We start from the raw sequence: 7,187 nt of genomic DNA, 5'->3' as shown, positions 1-7,187 counted from the left end.
CTTCTTGTATCTCCAAACATTCTAAGGTCGTGAGTAGCCAGCCCCTGCGATCAAGCCAACAGAAGTGTATGCCTTTACCAGGGTCTAACCTGATATCCTCGTGGGCTAGACTTCAGTGTACCCACAGTCAGTTTGTGTCTTGCAAAAGGAAGCAGACAACAGAACAACAGAAGACAAGCAGACAACAACAACAACAACAGAGCCTCAGGACCTTTCACTTGAGGCTCTGAGGATCTAAGTGTTTCCTATTTTACCAGAGAAAGGCGAGGAGGGAATCAGGAACATCTTGAACCTTTGCTTTCTCCGAAAGCAAGAGGGAGAATTCAATCAGGGGCACCTCTTTCCCCTCCACATTCTCAGCCTATTGTCTTGAAGGGCTTTTCAGGCCTATTAAAAAGAAGACCTCCTTCCAGGTTAGCAGTGGGGAATTCTGGGTGATGGGGACACTTTCCGGGTTGGGAGAGGCCACTGCCAGGTTAGGGGTGGGGACTTCCGTTATGGTTGAGGTCGCCCTGCTACCTGTCTCCGGGAAACAAGAAGTGCAGGGTCCCCAGAAGAAAAGCTTTGTATTGTAAAAAAAAAGTTTTATTTTTAGAATTTTTCATTGAAATTAAAAGAACAGAAAAATTCCGATATATATATATATGTATATATTTATGTATATATATATATATACATATATATATTTGCAAAAAACCCCAATATTTTTAATGAAAAATTAAAAAAATTATTTTTGGTGGAAACTTTTAAAAGAATTTTTAAATTTTGAAAGAAAAGTGTTTTTTTTTTATTTTTTTATTTCGAGGGAGAAAACAATAAAAACCATTTTGAGAAAGAAAAAAAAATAAAAAAAGGAGACCTCCTCATAGCCGGATGTGATCTACCCTCGGGTTCTTAGGCTTAGATGCTGAGAGTTGTCTGTGCTTCCCCATAGCCTGAGGCTCTGGTCTCTGTTTTGCTTATACCCAAATTTCCCTAATTGCTTCTGCAAAGCAAAAAACTGAGAATGGGGGAGATGAATGGTAGGAGGGCACCTGGCCCTGCTCTCAGTGTGAGAAGACTGAGCTCTCAGTCTTCTGCCCAGAGAAGTGGCTCTGACTGAGGAAGGAGGTGACTGGCACAGGGATCAGTCCCCAAGATGGGACAGTTCACACTTACCCAAGCCCATGGACGAGTCCTTGGTGTTTTTGCGTATGAACTGGATATCTTCGATGCCTCCATTCCTCAAGGTATGTTAACTCCTTTCCATGAAGTGATGGACCAGTGTAAGAAGAGCCTGATGCTTGGGAACTAGACATTTTTCTCTTTTCTCTAAGACTGCACAGTGACTTAGGGCTGCGATAAAGAATTTCTGGAAAGAAATGTGTGTCTGCAAATGCTGTGTGATTAAAACTTCCATTATGAGTCTAACAATTTGTCTCAATTTATCTTTCACCTCCTACATAGCCATTTCTTGCCCTCTGTGTTGGACCTAACATTCCCTGACTAACAAGTAAAAAAATCACTGACCAAAAAGGCTAAATGTCACTGATACAGAGACCCATAGCTGAGGGCTGGCAGCTTTTCTGGAATCACATGCTTAATGTTTGTTTCCACCACTGTTTTTGAAAAGTGCTTTGACTTATGGCTTTGTTTGTTCTGTTCTATAAAAACATCATGAAACAGCTTCCACGTTGGAACATGGAATTTGGAGTAACTTAGCTTTTATCTATTTCTTATTCTGCTTGAGGTGAGAGTTGTGTTTTCATGTTGATAGAGCCCTATTAGTTACTGTTCTATTGCTGAGAGAGAACACCATGACCAAGACAACTTTTAAAAGGGCTCGCTCACAATTTCAGAGAATTAGTCCATGATCAAAATGGTGTGGAGTGTGTTGGCTGGCAGGCCTGGTGCCGGAGCAGTAGCTGAGAGCTCATATCTGCTCTGCAGGTTGCAAGCAGAGAGGGAGGGAGAGGAAAGCCTGGGCCTGGTGTGGGGTTTTAAAACACCTCAGAGCCCACCCCGCAGTGACACACCTCTTCCAACAAGCTTCATCTCCTAATCCCTTCCAAACAGTTCTACCAACTGGTGACCAAGCATTCAAATATATGAGTCTATGGAGACTATTCTCATTGAAACTGCCAACCCCACATAGGAGATTTGACACTTGCAATGAACAATCCCCCCCAAGAGAAAGCCCAGAACATCTTTATCTTAGAGAAGGAGGAGTATCAGGAGGATTGCATCTTGAATGTTCCTGTGGAAAGTACTTTAATCTTCCTAGAGTGTCTTGCCCTATCTTCTGTCTGTGGCTGGGCAGCTGTCTGACTCATTCCTGCTTTTTTATTTATTTATTTATTTTTTTCTGAGGATGTGGCCATTGGTAGGATTCCCATGCTCCAGTGGATACGTCACACCTGTGCCCATACAGGCAGTACTAATTGAGCATAACTACATTTTTATTTTTTTTTTACAGGAAAGTTTGGAGGTAGACATGCTGTTAGGGAAATATGGAGGGAGTTGGAGGGTGGAAATGGGGAGAGTAGATAGGATCATATTCCGTTGTATATATGTATGCAATTCTCAAGGATAAAGAAAGCTCAAATTTAAAAATATATACGTTCCTACAGTGCCCGTTGTTACCAGCTCTCAGCAGGCTGTGATTAGGCAATCCTAACAACTTGGCCGGCCTGTGTTCTCCAGGAGTGTGACAACAGTGGCAAAGCAGAAATTAATGGATGCTGGGCTACTAACTCAACAGAGGTCTTTTGAAGAATAGCATCTTGGAGCTATTCCAAGCCCAACCTGTTCTCCTGGCTGTTTTATACCAGGTTGCCCTGTTTCCAGTTGTCACTATTATTTTGCTCTTGGACAGGGATCTGCTTCCCGCCTGTGACAGCAAGCCAGAAGGGCTCTGTTTGGAGTGGAATACTAAAGCTTTTCACACCAAGTGCAAATCCAATGTCTCCCTTTGTCCACCTGTCTCACGTCAGTATTTTAATTTTATCTGATCTTTAAAGTATTCGTTACTAAGACCCCTGATCCTATAGTAGGTCTTTTGATTTTAATCTTTAGCTGTGTCCCATGATGACACCTAATTGATGCACCTTTTCTGTGTAAGCTAGGAGGTCCCCAAACCAAGACAAACCTTTTGATAAAGAATGGATTTTCTCTCCTGCTTTACAAAGTTCTCTGCTTTCTTATGCTACGAAAGTAGAGTTATTCAGGTACTCCCTGTTTCTTCTACTAGCTTTTAATCACTTTCTCCAAAGGTTCCTTGGAGACTCTGCCAGACTGTACCTGGGTGTCATCTACCAACTTCTTCCCTACACATTGCTCTTTGATGAAGCACCTCATACAAACGATAGTTTTGTTTGCTCTTTATTGGGCCTTGCTAAAGTTTTTTTCCCCTTAGATAGTCAAGACCACTGATACTACCACAGGCCTTCAGAGATTATACCTATTCTCTGTAAAAAGGTTTCTCTATATCATTTGACTTAATTATGGTTTCAATTGCTGTGATAAAACATCATGACCAAAAGCAACCTGAGGAGAAAAGGGTTTATTTCACCTTATAGCTTGTAAGTCCATAATGCAGTGAAGCCAGGAAAAGAACTCAAGGCAGGAACCTGGAGGCAGAAACTGAGGCAGAGGCTATGGAGAAGTGATGCTTACTGGCTTGCTTGTTCCTGGCTTACTCAGCCTGCTTTCTGATATCACCCAGGATCACCTGTAGAGGGGGAGCAGCACCCACAGTGAGCTGGGCCCTCCCACATCAATCATTAATCAAGAAAATGTCCTACAGCCAATCTTATGGAAGCATTTTCTTGATTAAGATTCCTTCTTCCCCAATGACCCTAACTTGTGTCAAGTTGGCATCAAAACTAGCTATCACATAATTCTAACCCATGGGTATCTCACAGACTTGTAAAGCATGCATCTGGAAGGACGGTAAAGACAGCAGCTAAGGGGTATACACAAGAAGACATGCATTTACCTCTGCTGTTAGATTTCTCCCTCCACTCCCCCACCCGCCGCCAGTGGACACGGGTAGTTGCAGAGAGTTGTAACTGCTCAGGATTCTAAGACTCAGTTATTACTGCTGTGGCATAGTGGCCTAATGCTTAGCTGCAGGTTGTGGAAATAAGCAGACTTCTATACTCTACTATGCCATCTAAGGCTCAGGGAATATCCTGGAAGAGGCCATCAGGCAGAATACAAGAACCAGAGGAAAGCATATAAGGCTCAAGAAGTAGATGGGACTCACATGACTCAGGTTGCTTAGAAGGTCACGAATCCCAAGGCTTACAAGATACATCCCCAAGGTTGCGTAAGCACTTCTGGAGAAGAGACTCTCTCCTGAGCTGAGCTGCCCGACAAAATGCCTCCATCAGGTATTTATAGGCAAGCCTGTGGAGCACTTTCTTGATAGGTTGATGTGGATGGACCTGGGACCCTGGGGGCAGTGCCATCCTGGGAAGGTGGTCCTGGGGCATATGAGAAAATTATGGGGAAACAAACCACTAAGCAGCATTCTTTCATGGCCCCTGCATAAGTTTCTCTAGATCCCTGCCTCGTTTGAGTTCCTGCCTTGGCTTCCGTCAGTGACTGACTATGATCAGGACATGTAAGCCAAATAAATCCTTTCCTCTCCAAGTTTTTTTTTGGGGGGGGGTCATGATATTATATCACATGAATTGAAACCTAACTAAGGTAAGTACCATCCATGCAGCTTTTGTAAATCATCACCTTCTATGATTAATCATAGTTGTCAACTTCACTAAATGTAGAATCAAAGAAAACCCAAGCACCTGGCCATTGTCTTGATTGGATCATTTGTTGTGGGAAGATTCATCCTAAATCTTCGCCACATCTCTAGAGGCAACATGTGGGTGTATTATTCCAATTCACATATCAAGTGACTCGGAAGCTTTGTGTGGGGCCTGAACAAAAGGTTTTCCAATGGGTCCAGGCTGCTGTGCAGGTGCTCTACCACTTGGATCATGTGATCCAGGAGACCTGGTGGTATTTGAGGTGTCAGTGGCAGATAGGGATCACAGACCTTTGGGATTTTGGAGCAAGGCTCTATCATAATCTGCAGACAACTACTCTACTTTAGAGAGGCAGCTCTTGGCCTGATATTGGGCCGAAGGATCGTTGACAATGGGCCACCAAGTTACCGTGTCACCTGAGCTGCCCACTATGATCTGGGTGTTATCTGACCCATCAAGCCACAGAGGAGGATACGCACAGCAGAAATCTATTTTCAAATGATAGGGTCCATGCAGGTCCTGAAGACACAAGCAAGCCACATGAAGAAGTCGCCCAAATGCTATGGTTTCTACTCCCATTACCATGGTATGTGATGCCATGCATGCACCTGTAACCTCATGTGCTGTGCCCTATGATTGGCTGACTGAGGAAGAGAAGGCTAGGACCTGGTTTACTGATGGCTTCCCATGTTATTCAGGCACCACCTAGAAGTTGACAGCTGCAGCATCTTAACCCCCTTCTGGGGCAACTCTGAAAAACACTGGAGAAAGAAAATCTTCACAGTAGACAGAACTTTGGGCGGTTACCATGGTCATACTTTTTTTTTTTTTGGAAGGAGAATTGGTCAGATGTGTGATTGTTCACTGATTCATGGGCTATAGCTAATCAGTTGGGTAGATATTCAGGGACTTGGAAAGAACGTGACAGGAAAACTGATAAGAAAGACACCTAGGGAAAAGAATGTAGATAGATTTCTCCAAATGGGGAAAGGATGTGAAGACACTTGTATTCCATGCAAATGCTCTTCAAAAGGTGCTCAGTTCACTAATTGAGTAGACAGGATGACTGTTCTGTGGGCAGTCAGCCTCTCTCCTAGCCAACTCTTGTCAATGCCCAGTAGGCCCACAAACAAAGTGGTCATCATGGTGGCAGAAGTTGGGGGCTATGCACAGGCTTGACAATATGGACTTCCACTTAGCAAGACTGACCTGGCTACAGCTACTCCTGAGTTCCAGATCTGCTAGCAGCAGAGACCAATTCTTAGCCCCAGATAAAGCACCATTCTCTGCAGTGACCAGCCAGCGACCAGGTGGCAGGTTAACTACATTTGACCACTTTCTTTGTAGAAAAGGCAGTGTTTTGTTGTCTCTAGAATAGATATTTATTCTGGTTATGGACTTGCCTTAATTGCATATAGTGCCTCTGCTAAAACTACCATCCACGGGCTTACAGAATGCCTTATCCACTGTCATGGTGTTCCACACAGCATTGCTTTAGACCAAGTAACTCATGTTTCGAGAGAGGGGAGGCAGGTGAGTCCACACTTATGGGATAAATTGGTTTTAGCATGTTCTCCACATCTTGAAACAGCTGGCCTGATGGAGCAATGGAAATTGCCTTCTGAAGACACAGTTACAGCACCAATGAGGTAATAGCACCCTGGAGGGCTAGGGCGGGGTTCTCTTTTAGAAGGCAATAGAGGCTTTGAATCAATGTCTAATATGTGGTATGACTTCTCCCACTAGGATTCACAGTTCCAGGAATTAAGGGGTGGAAATGAAAATGTTCCCTTAAGTACTACAATCCTGAGTGAGCTACTAGAAGATTTTTGCTTCTTGTTCCTGTGACTTTAAGTTCTGTTGGCCTAAAATTTTGGTTTCAGTTTGGAGAGCACTTCGTGGAGAGACACAGCAAACATTTCATTGATCTGGAAGCTCAGACTCACCCTGGCTACTTTGAGCTTCTGATGGCCTTAAACCAACAGGCTAAATAAGGAATAACTGGTAGGAGGGGTGACTGATCCAGATTATCCGGGGGAAATTAGATTTCCTCTGTACAGTGGAGGCATGAAGGATTATGTTCGGAGTGCAGAAGAGCTTTTAGGCCATCTCTCTGTTATTACATCCTATGGTTAAAGTCAATGGGAAAGAAAAGTACAACAACCCAGTCCAGGTAAGATAACAAAGGGCACAGACCCTTTAGGAATCAAGGTATGGGTGACTTGTCCAGGAAAAGAACCAAGACCTGCTGAAGTGCTTTCGGAAGGTGGAGGAAATACAGAATTAGTAGTAGAGGTTGGTTATAAATACCGCCAAAGCCATATGACCTGCTGTAAAAAATAAGAATTTTAATAGACATGAGTGCTTCAGTCCTATTTTGTTAAGAAGGTATTTGTGCATACATACATACATATATTAAACACATATCTGTGTGTT

The sequence above is a fragment of the Meriones unguiculatus genome, chromosome 17, assembly GCF_030254825.1.
Source record: "Meriones unguiculatus strain TT.TT164.6M chromosome 17, Bangor_MerUng_6.1, whole genome shotgun sequence".
Lineage (NCBI taxonomy): Eukaryota > Metazoa > Chordata > Mammalia > Rodentia > Muridae > Meriones > Meriones unguiculatus.
Note: the sequence above shows the minus strand (reverse complement) of the source record.